A 14,364-nucleotide genomic window follows, 5' to 3' on the forward strand; every position below is an offset into this window, starting at 1 on the left:
GAAATTGCCAATTCCAAGCATTTGCAGAGAAAATCGCTGATTCCCGGCACTTTCTTCACCGTGTTTTGCCTCTCCTTCAGGAATAAGCTAGGTCTCCCACCAGCTTTCACCATATTCACGATGGTTTTTAATAGAAAACAGCGAATAACATATGAAAAAGTTATTTAGGTCTATTAATCCCCTGTCACAGCAAATACGGAGGGAGAAGTGTAGATACGCCACGGGAGAGTGCATAGGTGGAAAAGAAAATGGAAGAGTGGAAGAGGGAGGCTAGCAAAGGACATGAAGAGAGTGAATGCAGGAGGACAAGAAGTGAGCATAGCACCCTCTTTTCAGTCACAGCCCCTCAAATTTGGAATCTATTACCGACTCAGGTGAGGGAAGAAAAATGCCTAGATAAATTCAAAGGGAAATTAAATAGCCACCTGTTTAGGGATGCCTTAGAACAGTGGTCTCAAACTCAAACCCTTTGTGGTGCCACATTTTGGATTTGTAGGTATTTGGAGGGCCGCAGAAAAAATAGTTAATGTCTTATTAAAGAAATGACAATTTTGCATGAGGTAAAACTCTTTATGGTTTATAAAACTTTCCTTTAACAGTTAAAGGAAAGATATATAAACTATAAAGAGTTTTACCTCATGCAAAATTGTCATTTCTTTAATAAGACATTAACTATTTTTTCTGCGGCCCTCCAAGCACTCTATTTTTCTGCAGCCCTCACATTTAAAGTTTAATATCTTTTCTTTCTCAAAACTGACACATTTCAATCACTATATTGAAAATAAAATCATTTTCCCTACCTTTGTTGGCTGGTGACTTTATTTTTCTGTGCTTTTAATTATGTTTCCAGGGCCTTCTTGTCCTTTGACTGTTTTTTTCTCCGTCTTCACTTTCTGCCTTGCATCCTATCATCTTTGGAATTAACTTAATATTCAATTTTTCTGCTTTCTTTTCAAAATCTACTTTTCCATATCTTCCCTTCCCTTCCTATCTCTCTCTTCTTCCGTCCTATTTCCACGGTCTGACATCTCTTTCCTTCCTTTCTCTCCCTCCCTCCTTCCTTCCTTTCCCCTGGTCTGGCATCTGTCTCCTTCCCTCCCCCCATGCCCTGATATCTATCCCTCCCCCTCTATGGTCTGATATCTCCTTTCCTTCCCTCCCATCCATGAACTTGGCATCTCTTGTTCCTCTCCTCTCCCTTGTCTTCCTTCTCCTTCCTTCCCTCTCTTTCCCCAATTGGGTGCAGCAGTAACAGAAGCAGCATTTCCCTTCCCCCTTTCCTGTGCAGCAGAAGCATTTCTCATCCCCTTTCCCTTCCCCTCCCTTTCCCTATGCAACAGCAGCAGAAGCAGCATTTCCATCCCCCCCTTTCCTGTGCAGGAGAGGCATTTCTCTTCCCCCTTCCCTCCCTCTCCCTTTCCCTGTGCAGCAGTAGCAGCATTTCCCTAGGGTCCCCCTTTCCTATGCAGCAGAAGCATTTCTCTTTCCTCTCCCCTTCCGTTCTCTTCCTTGTGGAGCAGCAGCGTGTCTGGCCGGCTCCCTTGCTCAGTCGATCGTTCCGTTCAAAGCCACGGGTGGTGGCTTCTAGCGAGATCCGCGCCTGAGTCAGAAGCCTCTCTGATGTTGTGACGTCAGAGAGGCTTCCGATGCAGGAGTGGATAGCACGAGGAGCCACCACCCGCGGCTTTAAACGGAACAATCAACTGAGAGAGGGAGCCGGCCAGACACGCTGCTGCTCCAGAAGGAAGGGAAGGGGGGAAGAGAAATGCTTGTGTGGATGGCACAAGGAGCCGCCGCCGGCCGCAGCTTTAACCGGAACAATCAACTGCAGCAAGGGAGCAGTTGATCATCGCGTCCAAACTGTGGGCCGCAAAATAGCACCTGGAGAGCCGCATGCGGCCCGTGGGCCGCGTGTTTCAGACCGCTGCCTTATAACAATAAACCTTCTGAGTTAAATCTGCCTTGAACCCTCAATTCATACAAGGCTCTCGCTTTATAATGTTACTAGTCTTGAAGCCCGTTACATTAATGGGTGCTAGAATATATGTCTGTCTGTCTTTCTTTCTTTCTCTCTCCCTCCTACTGTCTCTCTCTCTCCCTGGCCCCCCTTTCTCTGTCTTTCTGTCCCTCTCCCTGCCCCTGTGTCTTTCTTCCTTTCTTTCTGTCTCCCTCCCTCCTGCTGTTGTCTGTCATTTTTTCCCCTGCATTTCCCTGTGCAGCAGCAACAGCATTTCCCTCCCCCCCACACTTCCCTGTGCAGCAATGGTATTTCCCTTCCCCTCCAGGTCCCTGTGTAGCAGTAGCAGCATTTTCCCCCATCCCTCTTCCCTACTCTTACCACGATGTGGTCTGCTCCTTTTGGCCCCTCCCCTTCCCTTCCCACAGTCTAGCCGGCTCCCCCTTTCCCTTATTGCGTTCCTCGCAGGCAGGCTCAGCTTCTCCTTGCACGTTACCTTTTTTTAAATTGTGTTGCCCTCCGTCGCGTGGCTGGCTGCCTGCCTGGTCCTGTTGAGCGGCTTGTGGCTGTAGTCTTTTTTGTCAGCGCTTCCCTGCCCGCCCCGCAGTCAGGCCTGCTCCGTGCGAATTTTTTTTTTTTTTTTTAAGTTTTAAAGTTGTCGCGGTAGCTCCTCTCAATCCCCGCCAAAGTCGGAAGCCTTCTCCGACGCTGGTGCGGCTCATGAGAGGAACCGACACCGCGATCTTTTGGAGAGCAGGGAGTCCAGCGCTGGCAGCCAGTCCTGCTAGTGAGTGTAAGTAGATGCTGTAAGGCTGGGGACTCGCGCATGCGCACTCCTGCGGCCACGGACATACATCTCTCAGATCAGAGATCACGGAAGCACGCAGGTATGAGTGCGCATGCGCGGCTAGGGTTTTATTATATAGGATACCCTTATGTTTTTTTCTCCTTCTTTGTTCTCTTTCCTATTTTGATTGCAGTTCTTCCTATTTTCCTTTTCTTTTACAGTCTGCCTTTGTCCATGTTCAGGTCACTGTCCCCCAAATAATTTGTCTGTCTTCCCTGTTTTATTGTACATCGCTTTGAAATTCCCAAAAAAGCGATTTAATCAAACTTTTTTTTTAATAAACTTGAAACTTGGATGCTGTGGAAGGGCCATTTTGGCCTTTTTTTGTTTCTATGTAAATTAGCTGGCACTGTACTCAGTGCTCCTACTAGGAGATTCAGGCTGCTATATAAGGGCTTTTCGTTTAGCTAAACTGACCCCTCTTCTAAAATACATGTGCAGAAGAAGCAACATTTTACAAAAGTATACCTTGAAACAATAGATGGCACGAACTCAGCAGCTTCCAGCTGGCAATAAATGCTGCCAATTTCACGAGACTGCAATTTGTATTTAAAAAAATGGGGGATTAAACACAATTGCTTTCTTCATTACGCATGTAAAGCCCTGGCTGAAATGAGCACTTTTAAAAAACCTGGTCTCCCTACCTAAAGAAGGATATAACCCTGCTGGAGAGAGTGCAGAGGCGAGCCACGAAGCTAGTAAAGGGTATGGAGAATTTGAGCTACGAAGAACGCCTCGGGAAACTGGGCTTGTTCATCCTGGAGAAGAGAAGACTGCGAGGGGATATGATAGAGACTTTTAAAATAATAAAAGGATTCAACAAAATAGAGCAAGAAACACCGTTATTCACGTTGTCAAAAGTAACTCAGACAAGAGGTCATGGACTGAAATTGAGGGGCAACAGGCCCAGGACAAATGTCAGGAAGTTCTGTTTCACACAACGAGTGGTGGACGCTTGGAATGCTCTCCTGGAGGAGGTTGTGATGGAGATCACCATTCTGGGATTCCAGAGCAAGTTGGATGCACACTTTCTTGCGAATCACATTGAGGGATATAGGTTAAACAGGGTCTAAATCAGAGAGCACCTGGCTTGGCCTCCGCGTGTGCGGGTCACCGGACTAGATGGACCTAGGGTCTGATTCGGTGAAGCCATTTCTTATGTTCTTATATGTTCTATGCAGAGCTTTGGGTTGCTATAAAGCAGTATGTCGCAAACTTTTTAAGCTGCTGGCACATTAATCTCGAAGCTATGGCTGGAAGGCACCCAGAAATTCACAGACGTTGGCACGATGATGTCACGCACATGAATGACATCGTCCCGTCAACATCCGCACATGTGCAGATACCCTCCAGCCATGGCCCTGAGCCTCCTATTACTGCCAGTGGGGGGAGGGGTGCTGCAGAAAGAGTGTTAAGGAGAAGGAACAGAAGCACCGGTGAGGAGAGGCTCAGGTGCCAGCTGAATGACTACAGGACGTGCCTCTCACCACAAAAGGCACATCCTGTAAGCAGTCAGCTGGCACCAGCACCTCTCCTCCTTGCTGGCATCTTGGGGCACACCTGGAATCCTCTGCGGCACACAGTTTGCGATACACTGCTATAAAGCTTGATATATAAAGTAGAGAATGACACGGTGACAAAATTCATCACTGTTCCCGTCCCCGCGGATAACCGAGGGAAACCATCTTCATGTCATTCTTTAAAGAGAGAGGGAAGAATCAGAGTATAATTGGGCACAACCACTGACCTGCAAGCTTTGCTTTGAAGAATGCTGGTGTAGAAGGCCCGAGGTTGAAATAGACACTAGAAAATGACATGGGTTTATTTCCCGCGGTTATCCGCGGGGACGGGAACGGTGATGAATTTTGTCACCGTGTCATTCTCTATAAAGTTCCCCTTAAATGCATATTTGCTCTATAAAATGGGAAGGCATTTGTAGATTTTTATCCTACTGAAGCCATGCCATCCCTCAGACCTCTTTGAAACGGCACGTGCAAATAGCTTTCTAAGACTGCAATTTACACTTTCATGTTTGCACTCCACATATGTAAATGCTGCTATTTACCCATGGATATGTTTCTGAAACAAAAACTATAAAGCCTACACTTCACTCGATAATTCAAAACATAAAGAGTTAATTCATAATTGGCGCTCAGAGTACAGCAGATGCACCCGAGAGAAAAATATTTAATACAGAATCTGGAAAGGAAGACCAACCGAGCCTTCGCATCTCCAAAACTTTGTAGAAACTTGCCTACAAGTTGTATATTTTCACCGAGATGCCAGCCTTATGCAACCTGACTTCATTATATGAGTGATCATCTGATTACGGTTGCTCCAGTTTCACACAGCTGATGCCAGCTGTTCAGTTGGTGAAAGCAGAATGTCTTGTGACAACAAGACTTTGGTTTGTAGGACACATTTTTCATACATGGTCTCTTTAGATAATGACATTGTTGCCGATCAGCAGGTGGACAAGACAGATCATCCCATGTGTTACTTATTATTTATTGTTTATTGTGAGCTTCAATGCTGCTACTAATGACTGGGGGAGTCAATTCAGAGCGGTTTGCATGAGCTTCTGTAAATGTGTTACAATACATGAGCTTCTGTAGGGGTGTTACAATACAGAGCTACAAAGAGCTTCTGTGAGGTGTTACAATACATGGGCTCTATACAAAGGCTTTATACAGAGTTACAGGGGCTTCTGTAGTGGTGTTACAATACAGAGTTATTAATACCGGCATAATTATGCCAAATTCAATCATCTTACTTATGTTACCGGCACATTGATCATCCTACTTCTATGCATACATTTACTGTATACCAAATCAATTGTCCTGTGTGCATACATGTATAATACTAGGTTTACTATTGCAGTTAAGTACACAATATTTACACACCTCCTAAGGAGGTTGGCCATTTCAACTAAATTTAATCTATTTACATGTATCTGTATTGTGTTTTATGTTTATCTTTGAAATATTATCTTCCTCAGAGTCCAGTTTTCTGAGCCCCTGGGCCAGAATATTTGGTAAGAACTGATAGTGTAGCTGATTTTAAGAAAGGTTTGGACAAGTTCCTGGAGGAAAAGTCCATAGTCTATTATTGAGAAAGACATGGGGGAAGCCACTGCTTGCCCTGTACCGGTAGCATGGAATATTGCTACTCCTTGGGTTTTGGCTAGGTGCTAGTGACCTGGATTGGCCACCATGAGAACGGGCTACTGGGCTTGATGGACCATTGGTCTGACCCAGTAAGGCTATTTTTATGTTCTTATATTCCTATTGTGTTCTTCTTATCGTGTTCCTGATGGGGGGATGGGGGACTAGCCAACTGTCTCCTCTATGTTGTTTTATTGGCTAAAGTAGCCTATGAAGAGGATGGTCTTTACCCTTTCTTGAACTTTCTGGTATTGAAACCCGATACCAAAAGTTTGTTGCATTAGCTCACTATATCGCAAACTGTATGCCTCATGAGATTTCAGATGTGCCACGAGACATTGGGGAGGAGGAGAGGTGCCAGCGCCGGCTGACTGCCTAAAGGACGTGCCTCTCACCGTGAGAACGGGCTACTGGGCTTGATGGACCATTGGTCTGACCCAGTAAGGCTATTCTTGTTCTTAACATGCACTAGCCCCGGATTCTATGGCACCTAGATTTGCATACCCAAATCTGTGAACACTTTCAAGATGCATATGCAAATTAATTGATTAATGAGTTCTTAACCACCAATAATTGGGTGTTAAGAACCAATTATTGAGGTTAATTGGCGCCCATTAGAATTTGTACATCTGGCTGAGTGCTATTCTATTAGGCAGGGTGTCTAATTCCCATGGCATGTATCTGATTAGGGGGCATGGCTATGGGACGAGCATGAGAGCATCAGTGGCATTCCAAAAAGTTGTGTTTGCGCTTCTGGAATACAGGGTCAGTGCGTTCAGCTTGGGCACTGGCATTTACACCAGGTTTCAGCAGACATACATCTGGGACCAAAGGCTTGGGCATGGGAATCAGACCAGTGGTCCATCTAACCCAGTATTCTGTTTCCACAGTGGCCAATGCAGGTTGCAAATACTTGGAAACCCCCCAAATAATAGCAACATTCCATGCTATCGATCGCAGGGAGAGCAGTGACTTCCCCCATGCCTATTTCAATAGCAGGCTATGGACTTTTCCAAACCTTTTTTTTTAAACCCAGATATGCTAACCACTATTACCACATCCTCTAGAGTAGCATGGTGGTTAGTGCAGCAACCTGAGAACCAGGAGAACTGGGTTTAATTCCAACTGCAGCTCCTTATGACTGGGCAAGTCATTTAATCCTGCATTGTCCCAGGTATAAAATGCATACCTGTATATAATATGTCTTGTAAACTGCTTTGATTGTAACCACAGACAGGTAGTAAGGCATATCAAACCCCTTTCCCTTATAAAGGGTGCATGCTTTTTATAGAATTGCACTTATTGCCAATCTTTTCTGATGCCCATTTTTGAGCATGATTTATAAAATTCCCCCCAAACTGTGCCTGTGGCCTGGGCCCCCCTCACCATTGGCTCGGGACACCTTTGCTTTCATGGCTGGTAGGGATGCCAAGCCCCACCAGCCGAAGATGCTTACCTGGTTCATGTCTACAGTGGCACTTAGTTCACTCAGGTGCACTTTGACCACTAATGCCAGCTTTCCTGTGCATGTTCAGCTCAGGTATAAATGAGCATGTAAAGGACCCCAACATTACTACTACTACTACTATTTATTATTTCTATAGCACTGAAAGGCATACACAGCACTGTACATTTTAACATACAATAGACAGTTCCTGCTCAGAAGAGCTTATAATCTAATTTAGACAGGACATTTCAGGGTTGGGGAGGTTATAGTGGGTATAGGTATCTGACAGCAGCAGGGTTGGGGAGATTATAGCGGGTATAGGTATCTGACAGTAGTGAGGGGGAGTTTAAGAGTTGAAAGCAGTTTCAAAAAAGTGGGCCTTTAGCTTGGATATGAACACTGCCAGGGACGGAGCACAAAGTATTGATTAAAGCAACCTGTTCCTGGCATACGGCACTACAAGAAAGAAGGTACGGAGTCTGGAGTTGGCAGAGGAAGAGAATGGTACAGATAAGAGGGGCTTGCCTGATGAGCAGAGATCACGGGGGGGGGGGGGGAGGGAGCATAGGGAGAGATGAGAGAGGAGAGATATCGGGGGGGGGGGGGGGCAAAGTGTGTCTGAGTGAATTAAGCGCCACCAGCCAATGTAATACATGGGTGACTGCAGTTGTAATGGGGTGGGGGTGGGGGGGAGATGAATATTGGGACCCCTGCAGTCCATTTTTGGGAACCCCCAAAATATGGATTCTGGATATGCCCCAATGTGTGTATAGTGCGTGCTTATAGGCCCTCCTTTACAAAGCCGTGCTAGAAATTCTATGAACGTCGGAGTTCTTACCGCTGTGGCTGGCACTAAAAATAGCTTTGTAAAGCATGGCTTTGTAAAGAAAGGGGTTAATGACTTTTGTTTCCACATGGGGAAAAAAAATTGCATGAACATGGAAGAAAAATTTTCTGGGTGTCCATCCCTAATATCAAGTTTCCCATAGGTATCGGCATGCATTCATATGCACATCTGTGCTATTTTATGAGACCTTTTCTGCATATAAAACAGGCTTTATTTCATGTGCTAGTGTTATTAGTTTTGAGATACTGAAGCAATAAATCTTGCTAAGGTACTAGTGCTAGCAAGTGCCCTAAATAGAGGAAATTATAGCTATTAGCAGGCAGAATTTGCTTAAGGGTTTTATATATATATAACCCTTATATATATATATATATATATATAAAACCCTTAAGCAAATTCTGCCTGCTAATAGCTATATATATATACTGTATGTGTGTGTGTGTATATATATATATATATATATATACTAGTCTTTAAGCCCGTTACATTAACTAATTAATAGAAGTGTCTAGCTGTGCTTCTTTCTCTCTCTCTCCTTGGCCACCGTCTGTGTCCTTCTGTCTTCCCCCCACCCACAAGCAAAGCTGTCTGCCCCCAGCACACCCCTCCACCAAAGCAGCCCCCTTTCCCTCTCCCTGACTGTCTCTCCGTGGCCCCCTTCTGTATTCCTCCTAGAGCAAAGCTGTCTTTCCCCAGCACACCCCTCCCCCCAAAGCATCCCCCCTTTCCCTCTCCCCCTGGCCCCCTGTATTGTTCCCGTTCTTACCCTCCCTCCATCCCGGCATTTTCTGGCCTGCTCCTCTTCAAAGCAGCCTGCGATCGTGGTCGGCTTTAGCGAACCTCGCAGGCCGCTCTCCAACTCAGTAGCACGTTCCCTCTGATGCGATCCCGTGCGTCAGAGGGAACGTGCTACTGAGGTTGGAGAGCAGCCTGCGAGGTTCGCTAAAGCCGGCCCCTATCACAGACTGCTTTGAAGAGGAGGATAAGTGGTGACGGCGGCGGCAGCAGTTGGTGAGTGAGGGTGGGAGGGGGGAAGCTCCAGAGTGTTCCCTGCCGTGGTCGCGGGCAGGGAGAGAGCTTGCCTGCGCTTCCTCCAGCGGTTGGTGAGTGAGGGCGGGAGGAGGGGAGTGGCCAGAGTGTTCCCTGCCGCCAGGTTCTAAAATAGAATCCAGCCACGGATCAGAAAACATGGCCGCAGGGATCACGAAACCCTAACTGCACATGCGCGCTTAGGGTTTTATTATATAGGATACTGTATATATATATATATATATATATATTAGACAGAGTGTGAGCCCACCAGGGAAAAATGCTTGAGTACCTGAATGTAAACCACTTAGAAGGAATCACCAATGCCTAAGTCCGTTTTGGGCCTAAGTCGCTAGTCGCCCAAAGTCAGACATGCAAAAAGTCCATTTTCGAAAAATATGTCCAAAATGTATATTTTTTTGAAAATCATCTAAATGTATGTCCAGCTGTTTTATCGTCCAGACCACTAAGTCATCTATCTTTATACCATATTTTTGACCAAAAATTTTTCCGAGTCAAAAACGCCTAGATAAAGAACTTTTGGGTGTGGGAGGGGCCAGAAAAGTGATTGACTGGACACCCAGACATGGCAACAGAGTAGTGGGGTACCTTACAGGGCACAAAAAGGGTGCCACATAAACATCTCGCCACAACTCCCTTATAAGTCATGGTGAGCCTCCCAAAACACCCCCAGAACCTACTAGACCCACCTATTTACCACCCCAATAGCCCTTATGGCTGCAGATGCCACTTATATGGCAGTACAAAAAGGGTTTTGGGGTTTTTTTGGGGGGTACACATGTTTCACCATGAATGCAATGATTAGAGTGGTTTATGGGCCTGGGTCCTCCTCTCCATGGTTCACTAAGCCACCTCTATGCAGCTCTACTAGGCTTTCCTATGCCAGGCTGCCAGGTGCTGATGTTCTGGAGGCAGATATGTAAAGTTGTTATTCTGTTTTTTAGAGGGGGGGGGGGTCAGTGATCACTGGGGCAGTGTGTGGGGTCTGTACTTTGTGTCTGCAGTGCTTATCTGGTCACTTTGAATACCTTCTGTGGACTTAGAACTAGTTTTAGATGGCCTAAGTCACAACGCCCAAGTTCCGTCTAGGCAGTGTTGTAAAACTTTCGGTTATACATGCAGTACGACTAAGTCTAGGATGGCCCACGTCCTGCCCAAATCCCACCCTCGACACTCCTCCTGAAATGCCCCTTTTAGCTCTGTGTGTACTGCAGCACTGTGAAGGCCTAAGTCATATTTAGATACGTCTAAAACCCGGTCCGATTATCGGCACTTGGACGACTTGTGTTGCTGATCGTCCAAGTGCCAATTTAGGCCGGTTTTTAGACATATTTCTGTTTCGATTATGAGCTTCATAGACTATAAGTGGTATATAAATGCTAAAAATACAAAAATCAAGAAATATATATATATTTTTATTATTGCATGTTCTCCCTATCTCTCTCTCTCTCGATATATATATATATATATATATTTTTTTTAAACATGCAATTAAATTCAATACATTCAAGCAGTTCTAAAGGACTAGTTCCTGTGTTCCGACCAATCACATTGCTGCTAATTGAAGTGAGCATTCTTCTCTACTCAGCTTATAATGTTTAGGACAAGCCATTGTAATTACATTTTACCTACAGCATACCCATGGCATCATTTATTATGCTAAATTACCCTTATTGCTGACATTAAATTAGTTTAGACATCATGTGAGTGTAAATATATTTGGAGCTGTTAGGATATTAATATAGCTTGCAGAGCAAAGGTGCAAAAGAGTTAACATTTTGTATTCTAGAACATTTCTAATCCAAAGATGTGAACTAAGGAAACCAGAGAGGAAAATGACCCAAAAGAAAACCCTCAGAAATCAAAATAAATATCTATTATTAGGGGCCATATTTTAGAAGCCTGATTTGTGATTTCCATGTTTAAATATCAGCTTCCACATGTGTACATGGCATACTTGTATAAGTACTGATTTTAGAAAGCCACTATTTGCATGTGGAAATCCGCACTATATGTAGATTGCATAGGAGTATGGTAAGAGCGGGGCTTGGACAGAATCAAAATTATCACATGTATTCCCCATTTCAGAGAAGGAAGGCAGGCGTCTGTCACAATATTTCAGTGCTAGGATTTACAGCTGCTCCTTAGCACTGAAGTGTTCAAGTTGGCCATCCCTTTACAGGAAGGATTTTTTAATCCTTCAATGTATATTTCTATCTTCTAATTAAAAATGTACAGTGTGGCGTCTGTTTTTAATTAGCAGCATTCACATTTAAGATTGCTGACATAGTAGATGACAGCCAACAAAGATCTGTATGGTCCATCAGTGCCGTACCGAGGGTAGGAGGCCCCTGGGGCGGTGGTGCCCCTTCGCTTCTTCTATGCCTCTCACGCCACACTTGTGCCCTCCTTTCCCACCCCGTCTCTCTTTTAATCTTTGCCAGCGCGAGCAACTTCTGTTGCTCACGCTAGGGTTGGCTTTCCCTCTGATGTCACTTCCTGGCTCCACGACTGGATTTGATACTTAGGCATGGCTAAATGAAGACACGTGTATATATTCTGAAATACAGTATACACAAGTCAGTATTTATACATGTAATTTGTCAAGTTTCCACTGTTGATGTTTTCCATATGTACAGTTGTAAAATGTATGTTCCTGTTGCATGCGTCAACATATATATATATATACGCACTCAAGCACTTATTTTAGAAAATATGCCAGCAGATCTTTTTCTAAAATACTACTGGAATTGGACATCCCAACCTGGACATATCAATTCCATTTTTTTTGTTTTACCTAAAATGTCAAACAAGATGGAAGAAATTAGAAGAATCTGATAGTTTTGAATTCCAGAGCCAAGTCAACTATTTCCTGGGCAGGCTTGAAGGGTGTGTGTGGGGGGGGGGGGGAGGAAGGGGGGTTGTGGTGGAGAGAGAAGCCAAGTAGTCATTAGGCTAGGGTTATCATATGGCTCAAGAAAAGGAGGACGGATTGAGACATCCATGTTTTACTTCCATTGCTTTCAATGTCCCTTTTCTGGAACTATATGTTGGGTTACCATATTGTTCTCCAGGAAACCCTGGACACATGACCCCCACCCAGTTCTGACCAAGCCCTGTCCAGTTCCGCCTCCAGCCCCATCCCATTCTGTCCCCACAAAGCCTCCTCTCTTCTTTCAGACGAGCTCCAGCCGCGTCTGGATATCCATGCTCAGAGGTCCTCCAGATGCGTACAGAGCTCGTCGGGGCTTTCCAAAACTCAGACAAATGCCAGGTTTTGGAAAGAGGACTTGCCCAGGTTTTCCTGGACGTCTGGTAACTCTAGCCATAACATAACCCTACATTAGGCAAATGTGATGCCTGATTGACAGATTTAGGGCCCCTGATTATGCAGCTCCAGAAGAGGCCCTGTTTTTTTATCCTGGCTGAGCATTATTGTCATGACTAGATTAATAATATGTGCAAATGAAAAGATTCCTGGTGCCATGGTCCAGCACAGGCTGGAAGCCCAAAAAGAGCAGGCCAGACAGAAACAAAATAAAACTTCATGGTCTTCTATTGCTAAATCACTTTTCAAAAGTGTCAGCTTATTTTTCAGCATATATTAATATTTGGAAAATAGTAACACACAGTTCCAGGCATTTTAACCTTTGAGTAGAAGTGCAATAACATATATTTTCACAGTGCTGGTATTTTATATTAATAATCTTATATATCGACTTCAACCATGCCTTTATTTGAAAATAAATATATTGGAGGGTTTTGATTATATTTTCCCTCAAACCCATCCTGACGTCTTCCTGAGTTTCTACAAACCTCAATTTCTTCTGCAGCTGTTGATGGGGTAAGGTTAGTATTCCTTTTGCTTTCATTTCAAATGAATGCTATAGGAGGACAGAAGAATGAGTGGTGGTTGGTGGTGCTAATCTGCCATATCGGAGACTGTCAGAGGGGTGGGACTCAGGCTGTGAAGTGGTTAAATGCTCTGGAGTACAGTGAATCAGATAGAGATCTCCAGGAGGAGCCCAGACAAAGATCCTTCCAAGGAGTTCTGGCTTGGTTGCAGTACTCGAAGGGAGTTCTAGGCAGGGTTGTCCTGAGCTGAAGCAGGTCCCATTCAATAACCCCCTCCCCCTCTCCGAGCATCTATCCTGTCCATTAAACAGGGAAAGCAATGAACAGGACACAATTTTGGAGCCTCTACCTCCCTTGCACCCTTTGTGGTTGCAATGCCCGCACATAGGTTCCAGGGAAGAGGAGTGGCCCTTAGTATATGCCTCTAGGCAGTGGCGTAGTGAAGGTGAGAGGTGGCAGGGGTGGTGGAGCCCCTGCCCTGCCCTCTTCTCCACCCCACCCCTATACAGTCCTTCCCGCCCCCCCCCCCCACTGCCACACACATGCATCGCTTCCCTTCCCCATACCTTTGTAACATTCCTGGCACAAGTAGTGACCCCTAATCTGCTGTCACGCCTGCGTGGGCTCTCCCTCTGACACTACATCCTAAGCACAAGTCCAGAAGAAGAGCCGACACAGCCACGACAGCAGGATAGGGGCTGCTGCTTGCGCCAGGAATGTTACAAAGGTATGGAGGAAGGGAAGCAGCACACGCGCGCACGCGGCATTGGGGCTGGTGGGGAAGAAACAGGGCAGAGAGGAGGATGGGTGCTGTGCCCCTATGAAGACGGCGCCCGGGGTGGACCGCCCTTCCTCCTCCCCTTATTACGCCACTGCCTCCAGGGCAGGGGTAGGCAATTCCGTTCCTCGAGAGCCGGAGCCAGGTCAGGTTTTCAGGATATCCACAATGAATATGTATGAGATGGATTTGCATGCACTGCCTCCTTGAGATGCAAATCTATCTCATGCATATTTATTGTGGATATCCTGAAACCCTGACCTGGCTCTGACTCTTGAGGACTGGAATTGCCTATCCCTGCTCTAGGGTAATGTGATCGCAAGTGAGGTAATTGAAGACTGCCAAAATAGGCTAATTATCCCATGGTTATTGGAATTGTGGTTATGATAAAAGAAGTTAATGCATATTGTAGACTATAG

This window comes from Geotrypetes seraphini, chromosome 14 (genome assembly GCF_902459505.1).
Source record: "Geotrypetes seraphini chromosome 14, aGeoSer1.1, whole genome shotgun sequence".
NCBI lineage: Eukaryota > Metazoa > Chordata > Amphibia > Gymnophiona > Dermophiidae > Geotrypetes > Geotrypetes seraphini.